The sequence below is a fragment of the Echeneis naucrates genome, chromosome 4 (assembly GCF_900963305.1).
Source record: "Echeneis naucrates chromosome 4, fEcheNa1.1, whole genome shotgun sequence".
Lineage (NCBI taxonomy): Eukaryota > Metazoa > Chordata > Actinopteri > Carangiformes > Echeneidae > Echeneis > Echeneis naucrates.
This window is the reverse complement of record NC_042514.1, coordinates 18,570,460-18,585,448: the sequence shown is the minus strand read 5'-3', so window position 1 is coordinate 18,585,448 and position 14,989 is coordinate 18,570,460. Positions and strand designations below refer to the sequence as shown.

Below are 14,989 nucleotides of genomic sequence, written 5' to 3'. Positions count from 1 at the left end.
TAGACAACTCTGGCCCAGGCTTCAGGATGTAGGATTCTCGATTGTTCTTTTCAGAGCACGTGGGAGGCTATCGCAACAGTGGTAATGATGGCATTTCTTGATAAGCGGAAGGAGGTGACCTGTGCGGGTTTCCGTAGTGTAGTGGTCATCACGTTCGCCTAACACGTGAAAGGTCCCCAGTTCGAAACTGGGCGGAAACATGTTTGCTGTCAGCTGGAAACAGATGTTTTTGGTTCCTGCCTTGCATTCTCAGTTGCTTCAATTTTCGTATTAACGATGGCATTTCATCATCAAGGGGAAGAGGGGGTCCTGTGCAAGTTTCTGTAGTGTAGTGGTCATCACGTTTGCCTCACACGCGAAAGGTCCCCAGTTCAATACTGGGCAGAAACTGTGTTTTCAGTTATTCTTTTTCAACAACGGCAGAGAGGTCAGAGATCAGCTGATGCTTCACTTCAAGACTTCTTGTGAGTAGACCTGCCAGTATCTGCGTCTATTCGTAGGAAGAGCAAATTTCGGTGATGCAACAATCAGAGGTCCAGACCAAACCTGGAACAGCTCTCTCCCACAACCGGGGCACTGGGAAACAGCGAAGATCGAGAGCCGTGGAGCGAGTATGACCTGTGTATTTTGTAAGTGCTACCTCTGAATTAGAATAGAAAATGTTGGCTTCAGCTGTTTGTTTGGTCAATTCATTGTGTAATTGCGGTAGTAAAGATGGCATTTGGTGCCTAGATGAAGCGTAAAGACGATTGGTCCAAGTACCCAAACCTGTGGGACTCCATAACTGACTGCAGTGCATGAGGAGGAGCTGTTGTGAACATGAACAAACTGATGTCTATCTGATAAATAGGATTTGAACCACCTTATTGCAGTTCCTTTAATCCCAATTTCATGTTCCAGTCTCTGTAGTAAAATATTGTGATCTATGGTGTCGAAAGCAGCACTAAGATCCAAAAGGAGAAGTATGGAGGCTGATCCATTGTCTGAAGCAATTAGAATATCATTGGAGAGGTCCAGACAAAAGCTGGGACAGCTCTCTCCCACAACCGGGGCACTGGGAAAAAGCGAAGATCAAGAGCCATGGAGCGTCTTGATTACCTGTGTGACGTCATCGGGGATCCCTGCTGAGGGCGCTGGTGTCTAGTAAATGCCCTCCTCTTCAAACTCAGAACCACACCCTAGGGGTGGATCCTGGGGTCATGGCGCCATTTCCAAACAGGCAGACAACTCTGGCCCAGGCTTCAGGATGTAGGCCTCTCTATTGTTATTTTCAGAGCACGTGGGAGGCTATCGCAACAGTGGTAATGATGGCATTTCTTGATCAGCGGAAGGAGGTGACCTGTGCGGGTTTCCGTAGTGTAGTGGTCATCACGTTCGCCTAACACACGGAAATCATTAGATTGGAAGGGGCGGAGCATCTTGCATTCAGGTTTCCGTAGTGTAGTGGTCATCACGTTCGCCTAACACGCGAAAGGTCCCCAGTTCGAAACTGGGCGGAAACATCTTTGCTGTCAGCTGGAAATAAATCAGCGTCTTTTTTCCAGTTAATGCATACCTCTTAATTCGATTAAAGAATTGCCTTTAGCGATGTTTTTGGTTCTTCCCTTGCATTGTCAGCAATATTCGAAGTAACGATGGCATTTCATCGTCAAGGGGAAGGGAGTGTCCAGTGCAGCTTTCCGTAGTGTATCGGTCATCATGTTTGCATTACAGGCGAAAGATCCCCAGTGTGAAACTGGGCAGAAACTGTGTTTTCAGTTATTCTTTTTCAACAACAGCAGAGAGGTCAGAGATCATACGCCCTGTGATATGAGGCCCTGAATGGTGTCTGCGATGCCCTCCTCTGCTTGGGGCTTGTGGGGGTACTGATTGATCCACACTGGATCAGAGGTGTTCACCTCAAAAGTTAATGGTTCACATTGCACCAGTCCCACTTCTGTCGGGCCCTGCGCCCATAGGGACTCTGGTAGAGAGTCAATGATAGACGCAGCCTCAGGGTGATCTGTTTTTTCTCTACCGTGAAACCGGGAGACCTGGGCCTCCTCCAGAACTGAGCTATCTACGGCTTCTACTTGAATTGAGTATATGTTGGCTCTAGCCGAATAAAGTACTCCGCGAATGTCCGTGATAACCCAATCATCCTGTGCTAATGCTAGTTTTACCATCCCACCCAATTCTTTAGCCTGATGTTTAGGATGTAAAGACAGAGACACTTGTGGGACGGCCTCTTCCGACATCTGATACCACTGCAATTGTTCTGGTGTCAGGGACACCGCTGCTGCTACTCGAAAGCTGGGACAGCTCTCTACCACAACTGGGGCACTGGGATAAAGCGAAGATCAAGAGCCATGAAGCGTCTTTATTACCTGTGTGACGTCATCGGGGATCCCTGCTGAGGGCGCTGGCGTTTGGCAAACGCCCACCTGTTCAAACTCAAAACCATACCCTAGGGGTGGATCCTGGGGTCATGGCGCCATTTTCAAACAGGTAGACAACTCTGGCCCAGGCTTCAGGATGTAGGATTCTCGATTGTTCTTTTCAGAGCACGTGGGAGGCTATCGCAACAGTGGTAATGATGGCATTTCTTGATAAGCGGAAGGAGGTGACCTGTGCGGGTTTCCGTAGTGTAGTGGTCATCACGTTCGCCTAACACGCGAAAGGTCCCCAGTTCGAAACTGGGCGGAAACATGTTTGCTGTCAGCTGGAAACAGATGTTTTTGGTTCCTGCCTTGCTTTCTCAGTTGCTTCAATTTTCGTATTAACGATGGCATTTCATCATCAAGGGGAAGAGGGGGTCCTGTGCAAGTTTCTGTAGTGTAGAGGTCATCACGTTTGCCTCACACGCGAAAGGTCCCCAGTTCAATACTGGGCAGAAACTGTGTTTTCAGTTATTCTTTTTCAACAACGGCAGAGAGGTCAGAGATCAGCTGATGCTTCACTTCAAGACTTCTTGTGAGTAGACCTGCCAGTATCTGCGTCTATTCGTAGGAAGAGCAAATTTCGGTGATGCAACAATCAGAGGTCCAGACCAAACCTGGAACAGCTCTCTCCCACAACCGGGGCACTGGGAAACAGCGAAGATCGAGAGCCGTGGAGCGAGTATGACCTGTGTATTTTGTAAGTGCTACCTCTGAATTAGAATAGAAAATGTTGGCTTCAGCTGTTTGTTTGGTCAATTCATTGTGTAATTGCGGTAGTAAAGATGGCATTTGGTGCCTAGATGAAGCGTAAAGACGATTGGTCCAAGTACCCAAACCTGTGGGACTCCATAACTGACTGCAGTGCATGAGGAGGAGCTGTTGTGAACATGAACAAACTGATGTCTATCTGATAAATAGGATTTGAACCACCTTATTGCAGTTCCTTTAATCCCAATTTCATGTTCCAGTCTCTGTAGTAAAATATTGTGATCTATGGTGTCGAAAGCAGCACTAAGATCCAAAAGGAGAAGTATGGAGGCTGATCCATTGTCTGAAGCAATTAGAATATCATTGGAGAGGTCCAGACAAAAGCTGGGACAGCTCTCTCCCACAACCGGGGCACTGGGAAAAAGCGAAGATCAAGAGCCATGGAGCGTCTTGATTACCTGTGTGACGTCATCGGGGATCCCTGCTGAGGGCGCTGGTGTCTAGTAAATGCCCTCCTCTTCAAACTCAGAACCACACCCTAGGGGTGGATCCTGGGGTCATGGCGCCATTTCCAAACAGGCAGACAACTCTGGCCCAGGCTTCAGGATGTAGGCCTCTCTATTGTTATTTTCAGAGCACGTGGGAGGCTATCGCAACAGTGGTAATGATGGCATTTCTTGATCAGCGGAAGGAGGTGACCTGTGCGGGTTTCCGTAGTGTAGTGGTCATCACGTTCGCCTAACACACGGAAATCATTAGATTGGAAGGGGCGGAGCATCTTGCATTCAGGTTTCCGTAGTGTAGTGGTCATCACGTTCGCCTAACACGCGAAAGGTCCCCAGTTCGAAACTGGGCGGAAACATCTTTGCTGTCAGCTGGAAATAAATCAGCGTCTTTTTTCCAGTTAATGCATACCTCTTAATTCGATTAAAGAATTGCCTTTAGCGATGTTTTTGGTTCTTCCCTTGCATTGTCAGCAATATTCGAAGTAACGATGGCATTTCATCGTCAAGGGGAAGGGAGTGTCCAGTGCAGCTTTCCGTAGTGTATCGGTCATCATGTTTGCATTACAGGCGAAAGATCCCCAGTGTGAAACTGGGCAGAAACTGTGTTTTCAGTTATTCTTTTTCAACAACAGCAGAGAGGTCAGAGATCATACGCCCTGTGATATGAGGCCCTGAATGGTGTCTGCGATGCCCTCCTCTGCTTGGGGCTTGTGGGGGTACTGATTGATCCACACTGGATCAGAGGTGTTCACCTCAAAAGTTAATGGTTCACATTGCACCAGTCGCACATCTGTCGGGCCCTGCGCCCATAGGGACTCTGGTAGAGAGTCAATGATAGACGCAGCCCCAGGGTGATCTGTTTTTTCTCTACCGTGAAACCGGGAGACCTGGGCCTCCTCCAGAACTGAGCTATCTACGGCTTCTACTTGAATTGAGTATATGTTGGCTCTAGCCGAATAAAGTACTCCGCGAATGTCTGTGATAACCCAATCATCCTGTGCTAATGCTAGTTTTACCATCCCACCCAATTCTTTAGCCTGATGTTTAGGATGTAAAGCCAGAGACACTTGTGGGGCGGCCTCTTCCGACATTTGATACCACTGCAATTGTTCTGGTTTCAGGGACACCGCTGCTGCTACTCGAAAGCTGGGACAGCTCTCTACCACAACTGGGGCACTGGGAAAAAGCGAAGATCAAGAGCCATGAAGCGTCTTTATTACCTGTGTGACGTCATCGGGGATCCCTGCTGAGGGCGCTGGCGTTTGGCAAATGCCCTCCTGTTCAAACTCAAAACCATACCCTAGGGGTGGATCCTGGGGTCATGGCGCCATTTCAAACAGGTAGACAACTCTGGCCCAGGCTTCAGGATGTAGGATTCTCGATTGTTATTTTCAGAGCACGTGGGAGGCTATCGCAACAGTGGTAATGATGGCATTTCTTGATAAGCGGAAGAAGGTGACCTGTGCGGGTTTCCGTAGTGTAGTGGTCATCAAGTTTGCCTAACACGCGAAAGGTCCCCAATTCGAAACTGGGCGGAAACATGTTTGCTGTCAGCTGTAAACAGATGTTTTTGGTTCCTGCCTTGCATTCTCAGTTGCTTCAATTTTCGTATTAACGATGGCATTTCATCATCAAGGGGAAGGGGCTGGCCTGTGCAGGTTTCTGTAGTGTAGTGGTCATCAAGTTCGCCTCACACGTGAAAGGTCCCCTGTTCGAAACTGGGCAGAAACTGTGTTTTCAGTTACTCTTTTTCAACAACGGCAGAGAGGTCAGAGATCAGCTGATGCTTCACTTCAAGACTTCTCGTCAGTATACCTGCCAGTATCTGCATCTATTCTTCGGAAGACCAAATTTCGGTGATGCAACTGGAAGAGCAAATGCAGCTTTTATGAAAGTACCTGTTCACGTCAGAAATCATTAGATTGGAAGGGGCGGAGCAGCTTGCATTCCGGTTTCCGTAGTGTTGTGGTCATCACGTTTGCCTCACACGCGAAAGGTCCCCAGTTCGAAACTGGGCGGAAACATCTTTGCTGTCAGCTGGAAATAAATCAGCGTCTTTTTTCCAGTTAATGCTTACCTCTTAATTCGATTAAAGAATTGCCTTTAGCGATGTTTTTGGTTCTTCCCTTGCATTGTCAGCAATATTCGAAGAAACGATGGCATTTCATCGTCAAGGGGAAGGGAGTGACCAGTGCAGCTTTCCGTAGTGTATCGGTCATCACGTTTGCATTACAGGCGAAAGATCCCCAGTTTGAAACTGGGCAGAAACTGTGTTTTCAGTTATTCTTTTTCAACAACGGCAGAGAGGTCAGAGATCAGCTGATGCTTCACTTCAAGACTTCTCGTGAGTAGACCTGCCAGTATCTGCGTCTATTCGTAGGAAGAGCAAATTTCGGTGATGCAACAATCAGAGGTCCAGACGAAAGCTGGAACAGCTCTCTCCCACAACCGGGGCACTGGGAAACAGCGAAGATCGAGAGCCTTGGAGCGAGTATGACCTGTGTATTTGGTAAGTGCTACCTCTGAATTAGAATAGAAAATGTTGGCTTCAGCTGTTTGTTTGGTCAATTCATTGTGTAATTGCGGTAGTAAAGATGGCATTTGGTGCCTAGATGAAGCGTAAAGACGATTGGTCCAAGTACCCAAACCTGTGGGACTTCATAACTTACTGCAGTGCATGAGGAGGAACTGTTGTGAACATGAACAAACTGATGTCTATCTGATAAATAGGATTTGAACCACCTTAGTGCAGTTCCTTTAATCCCAATTTCATGTTCCAGTCTCTGTAGTAAAATATTATGATCTATGGTGTCGAAAGCAGCACTAAGATCCAAAAGGAGAAGTATGGAGGCTGATCCATTGTCTGAAGCAATTAGAATATCATTGGAGAGGTCCAGACAAAAGCTGGGACAGCTCTCTCCCACAACCGGGGCACTGGGAAAAAGCGAAGATCAAGAGCCATGGAGCGTCTTTGTTACCTGTGTGACGTCATCGGGGATCCCTGCTGAGGGCGCTGGTGTCTAGCAAATGCCCTCCTCTTCAAACTCAGAACCACACCCTAGGGGTGGATCCTGGGGTCATGGCGCCATTTCCAAACAGGCAGACAACTCTGGCCCAGGCTTCAGGATGTAGGCCTCTCTATTGTTCTTTTCAGAGCACGTGGGAGGCCATCACAACAGTAGTAACGGTGGCATTTCATCATCAAGGGGAAGAGGGTCTCCTGTACAGGTTTCTGTAGTGTAGTGGTCATCACGTTCGCCTCACACGCGAAAGGTCCCCAGTTCAAAACTGGGCAGGAACAGTATTTTCTGTAATTCTCTTTCAACAAAGGCAGAGAGGTCAGAGGTCAGCTGATGCTTCACTTCAAGACTTCTCGTGAGTATACCTGCCAGTATCTGCATCTATTCTTAGGAAGACCAAATTCAAGCAACAGCTTGAAACAGAACAGCATTTCTTTTTAGTTACTGCATACCTTTTAATTCAATTAGAGAATTGGCTTTCGCGATGTTTTTGGTTCCTGCCTTGAATTCTCAGTTGCTTCAATTTTCGTATTAGCGATGGCATTTCATCATCAAGGGGAAGGGGCTCGCCTGTGCCGGTTTCTGTAGTGTTGTGGTCATCACGTTTGCCTCACACGCGAAAGGTCCCCAGTTTGAAACTGGGCAGAAACAGAACTTACTGCGTTTCTTAACAAAGGCAGAGAGGTCAGAGATCAGCTGATACTTTACTTCAAGCCTTCTCATGAGTATCTTTTGTACTTTTACTAACCCTGCAGGAATGCAGAAACTTGTATTTTTCTTACAGGACTTGAGGTCATACTAACTAGGGACCACCCTAAGGAAATAAAGAGGGGAGAACGGAAGAGATACGTCACAGCAGTTAGAGAATGTAACTGAACATATCTCTGTCTGTTCTCCTTGCAAGTAAAAATGAGCGCTGTTGTCCTTTGTCTTTCTTCCCTGTTTAGTCATGTTCTAGGTGGCTTAAACCTGACAGAAGGGGCAGAGCAGCTTGTGCTCAGGTTTCTGTAGTGTAGTGGTCATCACGTTCGCCTTACATGCGAAAGATCCCCAGTTGGAACCTGGGCAGAAACAGATTTGCTGTCGGCTCTACACAAGCCGGACCTGTGTATTTGGTTATTGCTAACTCTGATTTAGATTAGAGAATTGGCCTCAGCTGTTTGGTTGTGTAATTGGTGTAGTAACGCTGGCATTTCATCGTCAAGGGGAAGACAGTGACCTGTGCAGATTTCTGTAGTGTAGTGGTCATCACGTTGGCCTAACACGCGAAAGGTCCCCAGTTTGAAACTGGGCGGAAAAATGTTTGTTGTCAATTGGAAATAAATCAGCATCTCTTTTTAGGTTCTCAGGGAAAGGGGTTGTCACTTGGTGCCGTTACTTCGGTGTGGATGGTCTAAGGGCTTATGAATCTCTCCATTGTAGTTTTGCAAACTAAGGGCCCTCTAACAGCATCTTGCATAGGGTCCCCACAAAGCTATAAACGGCCCTGGGTTTATATCCATGAGTCCCTCATCTCTCACAGGAAGTACGTAAGCACTGTCAGCAGCGTGAACTAGAGGAGGGAAAAACTGAGGAATGTAGCTGAAGCTGTAACCTTATTTCAGAATGAATCACTGGTTCAGGGGGTAATTTTCAATTGGCCTAAATGTCCTTCTGGATAGTCAAAAGCTGAAAGTGCAGTCTTGTTTTCCCGGATCTGGGGCCCAGGGGAAAACTCACGAACCCCCTAACTGCTCACATATGAAAAAAGCTAACCACGAGCGGTGAACAGCAGCATTGTGAGGCAGCAAAATGTGAATTAAAATCAGTGCAGAAATCTGGAGGTGGTCATCTGGTTTAGTCCCTTGTTGTTTTTATCTTTGTCATCGTTGCCTCCAGCCTCACAGAGCTGTTAGCATGACTTTAGACTGCATTCTCTAGTTTTACTTTATGGAGCTGTATGTCGGCTGGTCAGTTGGGACTTGTAGGATTAAAGTCGTTTCTGTGTATGTTTGGGGATTGTTTCACATTTCAGATATCTGTGAATAAGTCAAAGATTTCCACCCTTAACTTCTACATAATAGTCAATGTGCTTTGTAAACAGGACAAAAAAGTCAAAATTTCTTGAGGTAAAAGTTCAAACAATACAAAATACGATAGCAAAACTTTGTACCCAAATGATTTTCAATAAAAGCCTTCACATTTTCTCATGATCCTTTAGAGTGGGGCTGGGACACAGTTTAGAGTCAATGGCCTAAAATGCCTAACTGTGTGCATTTCTTACAGAATAATAACACACTAGTAACGTCAAACACAGTATGAGCCAAGGGGGCCATTTGTCGAAAGTAGAGGTACATCTACATTCACAGTCAGTGTCTGCAATAATGCAGTCACTGTGTTGTATGCTGCTATCCTCTAGTGTTCAAAAGGAGAAAGTGCATCTGAGACACTGATTAGTTGGAGATTACCAGGCTGTCCCTTCTTTCAGACCAGCAAATGTTGGTTTGGTTGGTTGATTTATGACCTGATACAAAAGATAAAACATACGAGTAAAAGAGCTTCCACTTGACAATCGTTATCACCAGAAAGAGGCAGAGCCGGTCAGCGGTTCGAGTTTGGTTTCTACCAGAAATCAAAATGATAATAAAATGACAGTGAGGGTCTCTGTGCTGCATCCCTTTCCAACACAATTTAGGAGAGACAACAGAAATAAAAGTAGATTATGTATAGAATTTATGATTGACAGCACCGTGAACAACTATATAGGATTTATTTAAAAGAAGTAGAATAGAATTCTGTCAGTTCTACATTTAATTTTCATTGAAAAAACATGAATTAAGTTGATTATAAAGTGATTATTGTTGGAACAAAATCATATTTTTAAAGCTTTCCCCACCTGAGTATTATTAACAGCCGCAAATTCAGTCTCAAATAACACTGCAATTAAATGTAAAGTAATTCTGAAAGCAGAATGTGTCATGTTTATTTGTTTTGAATTAATAATGAAAGTTAATTAATAAATCATTATTATCACATCAGTGCCAGACCAGTGTGTGTATACCAGTGGGAGAAGATATTTAATTAAGAACAAAATGCAGAGAGCTATTGCTTCAAGACTCACCAATAGTCAATAAGATGTACAAGAAAATGCTAGACCTGGTGTGAGTATGATCATGTGTAGTTAAACTGATGACCATCAGTTGTGCCAGAGAAATCTATACTTTTTTTGATAATTTTTCACATTATATGGTGGAGCAACAAAAACAATAATAATATCCCATTAGTGGGGTGAAATTAATCCAGTATTATAGTCAATATAACCCATATTAGGGATATTTTAACAACCCATCTTCCTGGGTTGAATGAACAGACCCAGTTTGTTTGGTGAAGTTAACCCAACGTTTAGTCGGTCCACTATTTAACCAGCGCTGGGTTGGAAAACTACCCAGATTTGTTGTGGACTCTGATTATGGAATTAATGCAGGAGAGTAGGATGTGTGTATTAGGTCAGGCCTACCTCAGAATTAGTTTGGAGAATTGGCTTCAACTATGCTTTTGGTGCATCACTTGCATTCTCACTTTCTGTAATGTTTGTAGTAACAATGGCATATCAGTTTTGTCAGAATTAAGGAGTAAAAAAATTATGGGTCATCCAGACTTGTATGTGTTCAAGACATGTCTGATGTCCTGATAATGTTGCCTAGAGGAAGCAGATGAAGCGTAAAGAGGATTGGTCCAAGTAGCGAAGTGAAGGCATACCTCTTAATTCGATTAGAGAATTTGCTGTCGCGATGTTTTTGATGCGTTGCTTACATTCTCAGCGACTTCAATATTTGAAGTAACGATGGCATTTCATCATCAATGGGAAGAACGTGCCCTGGGCAGGTTTCTGTAGTGTAGTGGTCATCACGTTCGCTTCACACGCGAAAGGTCCCCAGTTCGAACCTGGGCAGAAACAGATTTGCTGTCGGCTCTACACAAGCCGGGCCTGTGTGTTTGGTTATTGCTACCTCTGATTTAGATTAGAGAAATGGCTTCAGCTGTTTGTTTGTGTCATTGCTGTAGTAACGCTGGCATTTCATTGTCAAGGGGAAGGCGGTGACCTGCGCAGGTTTCCGTAGTGTAGTGGTCATCACGTTCGCCTAACTTGTGAAAGGTCCCCAGCTCGAAACTGGGCGGAAACATCTTTACTGTCAGCTGGAAATAAATCAGCGTCTGTTTCTAGTTAATGCATACCTCTTAATTCAATTGGAGAATTGGCTTTCGCGATGTTTTTGGTTCCTGCCTTGCATTCTCATTTGCTGTTTTAATTTTCGTATTAACGATGGCATTTCATCGTCAAGGGGAAGGGAGTGTCCAGTGCAGGTTTTCGTAGTGTATCGGTCATCACGTTTGCATTACACGCGAAAGATCCCAAGTTTGAAACTGGGTAGAAACAGATTTGCTGTTGGCTCTTAATATGAAAAAAAATGCAACGAGTATGACCTGTGTATTTGGTAAGTGCTACCTCTGAATTAGAATAGAAAATGTTGGCTTCAGCTGTTTGTTTGGTCAATTCATTGTGTAATTGCGGTAGTAATGATGGCATTTGGTGCCTAGATGAAGCGTAAAGACGATTGGTCCAAGTACCCAAACCTGTGGGACTCCATAACTGACTGCAGTGCATGAGGAGGAGCTGTTGTGAACATGAACAAACTGATGTCTATCTGATAAATAGGATTTGAACCACCTTATTGCAGTTCCTTTAATCCCAATTTCATGTTCCAGTCTCTGTAGTAAAATATTGTGATCTATGGTGTCGAAAGCAGCACTAAGATCCAAAAGGAGAAGTATGGAGGCTGATCCATTGTCTGAAGCAATTAGAATATCATTGGAGAGGTCCAGACAAAAGCTGGGACAGCTCTCTCCCACAACCGGGGCACTGGGAAAAAGCGAAGATCAAGAGCCATGGAGCGTCTTTATTACCTGTGTGACGTCATCGGGGATCCCTGCTGAGGGCGCTGGTGTCTAGCAAATGCCCTCCTCTTCAAACTCAGAACCACACCCTAGGGGTGGATCCTGGGGTCATGGCGCCATTTCCAAACAGGCAGACAACTCTGGCCCAGGCTTCAGGATGTAGGCCTCTCTATTGTTCTTTTCAGAGCATGTGGGAGGCTATCACAACAGTAGTAACGATAGCATTTCATCATCAAGGGGAAGAGGGTGTCCTGTACAGGTTTCTGTAGTGTAGTGGTCATCATGTTCGCCTCACACGCGAAAGGTCCCCAGTTCGAAACTGGGCAGGAACAGTATTTTCTGTAATTCTCTTTCAACAAAGGCAGAGAGGTCAGAGGTCAGCTGATGCTTCACTTCAAGACTTCTCGTGAGTATACCTGCCAGTATCTGCATCTATTCTTAGGAAGACCAAATTTCGGTTATGCAACTGGAAGAGCAAATGCAGCTTTTATGAAAGTACCTGTTCACGTCAGAAATCATTAGATTGGAAGGGGCGGAGCAGCTTGCATTCAGGTTTCCGTAGTGTAGTGGTCATCACGTTCGCCTAACACGCGAAAGGTCCCCAGTTCGAAACTGGGCGGAAACATCTTTGCTGTCAGCTGGAAATAAATCAGCGTCTTTTTTCCAGTTAATGCATACCTTTTAATTCGATTAAAGAATTGCCTTTAGCGATGTTTTTGGTTCTTCCCTTGCATTGTCAGCAATATTCGAAGTAACGATGGCATTTCATCGTCAAGGGGAAGGGAGTGTCCAGTGCAGCTTTCCGTAGTGTATCGGTCATCACGTTTGCATTACACGCGAAAGATCCCGAGTTTGAAACTGGGCAGAAACTGTGTTTTCAGTTATTCTTTTTCAACAACGGCAGAGAGGTCAGAGATCAGCTGATGCTTCACTTCAAGACTTCTCGTGAGTAGACCTGCCTGTATCTGCGTCTATTCGTAGGAAGAGCAAATTTCGGTGATGCAACAATCAGAGGTCCAGACGAAAGCTGGAACAGCTCTCTCCCACAACCGGGGCACTGGGAAACAGCGAAGATCGAGAGCCGTGGAGCGAGTATGACCTGTGTATTTGGTAAGTGCTACCTCTGAATTAGAATAGAAAATGTTGGCTTCAGCTGTTTGTTTGGTCAATTCATTGTGTAATTGCGGTAGTAATGATGGCATTTGGTGCCTAGATGAAGCGTAAAGACGATTGGTCCAAGTACCCAAACCTGTGGGACTCCATAACTGACTGCAGTGCATGAGGAGGAGCTGTTGTGAACATGAACAAACTGATGTCTATCTGATAAATAGGATTTGAACCACCTTATTGCAGTTCCTTTAATCCCAATTTCATGTTCCAGTCTCTAGTAAAATATTGTGATCTATGGTGTCGAAAGCAGCACTAAGATCCAAAAGGAGAAGTATGGAGGCTGATCCATTGTCTGAAGCAATTAGAATATCATTGGAGAGGTCCAGACAAAAGCTGGGACAGCTCTCTCCCACAACCGGGGCACTGGGAAAAAGCGAAGATCAAGAGCCATGGAGCGTCTTTATTACCTGTGTGACGTCATCGGGGATCCCTGCTGAGGGCGCTGGTGTCTAGCAAATGCCCTCCTCTTCAAACTCAGAACCACACCCTAGGGGTGGATCCTGGGGTCATGGCGCCATTTCCAAACAGGCAGACAACTCTGGCCCAGGCTTCAGGATGTAGGCCACTCTATTGTTCTTTTCAGAGCACGTGGGAGGCGATCGCAACAGTAGTAACGGTGGCATTTCATCATCAAGGGGAAGAGAGTGCCCTGTACAGGTTTCTGTAGTGTAGTGGTCATCACGTTCGCCTTACACGCGAAAGGTCCCCAGTTCGAAACTGGGCAGGAACAGTATTTTCTGTAATTCTTTTTCAACAAAGGCAGAGAGGTCAGAGGTCAGCTGATGCTTCACTTCAAGACTTCTCGTGAGTATACCTGCCAGTATCTGCATCTATTCTTAGGAAGACCAAATTTCGGTGATGCAACTGGAAGAGCAAATGCAGCTTTTATGAAAGTACCTGTTCACGTCAGAAAAAATTAGATTGGAAGGGGCGGAGCAGCTTGCATTCAGGTTTCCGTAGTGTAGTGGTCATCACGTTCGCCTAACACGCGAAAGGTCCCCAGTTCTAAACTGGGCGGAAACATCTTTGCTGTCAGCTGGAAATAAATCAGCGTCTTTTTTCCAGTTAATGCATACCTCTTAATTCGATTAAAGAATTGCCTTTAGCGATGTTTTTGGTTCTTCCCTTGCATTGTCAGCAATATTCGAAGTAACGATGGCATTTCATCGTCAAGGGGAAGGGAGTGTCCAGTGCAGCTTTCCGTAGTGTATCGGTCATCACGTTCGCCTAACATGCGAAAGATCCCCAGTTTGAAACTGGGCAGAAACTGTGTTTTCAGTTATTCTTTTTCAACAACGGCAGAGAGGTCAGAGATCATACGCCCTGTGATATGAGGCCCTGAATGGTGTCTGCGATGCCCTCCTCTGCTTGGGGCTTGTGGGGGTACTGATTGATCCACACTGGATCAGAGGTGTTCACCTCAAAAGTTAATGGTTCACATTGCACCAGTCGCACTTCTGTCGGGCCCTGCGCCCATAGGGACTCTGGTAGAGAGTCAATGATAGACCGTGAAACCGGGAGACCTGGGCCTCCTCCAGAACTGAGCTATCTACGGCTTCTACTTGAATTGAGTATATGTTGGCTCTAGCCGAATAAAGTACTCCGCGAATGTCCGTGATAACCCAATCATCCTGTGCTAATGCTAGTTTTACCATCCCACCCAATTCTTTAACCTGATGTTTAGGATGTAAAGCCAGAGACACTTGTGGGACGGCCTCTTCCGACATCTGATACCACTGCAATTGTTCTGGTTTCAGGGACACCGCTGCTGCTACTCGAAAGCTGGGACAGCTCTCTACCACAACTGGGGCACTTGGAAAAAGCGAAGATCAAGAGCCATGAAGCGTCTTTATTACCTGTGTGACGTCATCGGGGATCCCTGCTGAGGGCGCTGGTGTCTAGCAAATGCCCTCCTCTTCAAACTCAGAACCACACCCTAGGGGTGGATCCTGGGGTCATGGCGCCATTTTCAAACAGGTAGACAACTCTGGCCCAGGCTTCAGGATGTAGGATTCTCGATTGTTATTTTCAGAGCACGTGGGAGGCTATCGCAACAGTGGTAATGATGGCATTTCTTGATAAGCGGAAGGAGGTGACCTTTGCGGGTTTCCGTAGTGTAGTGGTCATCACGTTCGCCTAACACGCGAAAGGTCCCCAGTTCGAAACTGGGCGGAAACATGTTTGCTGTCAGCTGGAAACAGATGTTTTTGGTTCCTGCCTTGCATTCTCT

General features: G+C 45.7%; 14 non-coding genes across 14 annotated transcripts; all 14 read left to right on the top strand.

Moving 5' to 3' along the window:
* Window positions 1-127: 127 nt before the first annotated feature.
* On the top strand, window positions 128-200 carry trnav-aac (transfer RNA valine (anticodon AAC)). Its single transcript has one exon. It is a non-coding gene; the product is annotated as a tRNA-Val (tRNA).
* Window positions 201-317: 117 nt separating this feature from the next.
* Window positions 318-390, top strand: trnav-cac (transfer RNA valine (anticodon CAC)). The gene has a single exon. It is a non-coding gene; the product is annotated as a tRNA-Val (tRNA).
* Window positions 391-1,429: 1,039 nt separating this feature from the next.
* trnav-aac (transfer RNA valine (anticodon AAC)) lies at window positions 1,430-1,502 on the top strand. Its single transcript has one exon. It is a non-coding gene; the product is annotated as a tRNA-Val (tRNA).
* Window positions 1,503-2,615: 1,113 nt separating this feature from the next.
* On the top strand, window positions 2,616-2,688 carry trnav-aac (transfer RNA valine (anticodon AAC)). Its single transcript has one exon. It is a non-coding gene; the product is annotated as a tRNA-Val (tRNA).
* Window positions 2,689-3,917: 1,229 nt separating this feature from the next.
* trnav-aac (transfer RNA valine (anticodon AAC)) lies at window positions 3,918-3,990 on the top strand. Its single transcript has one exon. It is a non-coding gene; the product is annotated as a tRNA-Val (tRNA).
* A 1,595-nt stretch (window positions 3,991-5,585) lies between these two features.
* Window positions 5,586-5,658, top strand: trnav-cac (transfer RNA valine (anticodon CAC)). Its single transcript has one exon. It is a non-coding gene; the product is annotated as a tRNA-Val (tRNA).
* Window positions 5,659-6,862: 1,204 nt separating this feature from the next.
* Window positions 6,863-6,935, top strand: trnav-cac (transfer RNA valine (anticodon CAC)). Its single transcript has one exon. It is a non-coding gene; the product is annotated as a tRNA-Val (tRNA).
* Window positions 6,936-7,655: 720 nt separating this feature from the next.
* Window positions 7,656-7,728, top strand: trnav-uac (transfer RNA valine (anticodon UAC)). Its single transcript has one exon. It is a non-coding gene; the product is annotated as a tRNA-Val (tRNA).
* Window positions 7,729-10,518: 2,790 nt separating this feature from the next.
* trnav-cac (transfer RNA valine (anticodon CAC)) lies at window positions 10,519-10,591 on the top strand. Its single transcript has one exon. It is a non-coding gene; the product is annotated as a tRNA-Val (tRNA).
* A 1,257-nt stretch (window positions 10,592-11,848) lies between these two features.
* Window positions 11,849-11,921, top strand: trnav-cac (transfer RNA valine (anticodon CAC)). Its single transcript has one exon. It is a non-coding gene; the product is annotated as a tRNA-Val (tRNA).
* Window positions 11,922-12,141: 220 nt separating this feature from the next.
* On the top strand, window positions 12,142-12,214 carry trnav-aac (transfer RNA valine (anticodon AAC)). Its single transcript has one exon. It is a non-coding gene; the product is annotated as a tRNA-Val (tRNA).
* A 1,202-nt stretch (window positions 12,215-13,416) lies between these two features.
* trnav-uac (transfer RNA valine (anticodon UAC)) lies at window positions 13,417-13,489 on the top strand. Its single transcript has one exon. It is a non-coding gene; the product is annotated as a tRNA-Val (tRNA).
* A 220-nt stretch (window positions 13,490-13,709) lies between these two features.
* Window positions 13,710-13,782, top strand: trnav-aac (transfer RNA valine (anticodon AAC)). The gene has a single exon. It is a non-coding gene; the product is annotated as a tRNA-Val (tRNA).
* A 1,082-nt stretch (window positions 13,783-14,864) lies between these two features.
* trnav-aac (transfer RNA valine (anticodon AAC)) lies at window positions 14,865-14,937 on the top strand. Its single transcript has one exon. It is a non-coding gene; the product is annotated as a tRNA-Val (tRNA).
* Window positions 14,938-14,989: the final 52 nt, after the last annotated feature.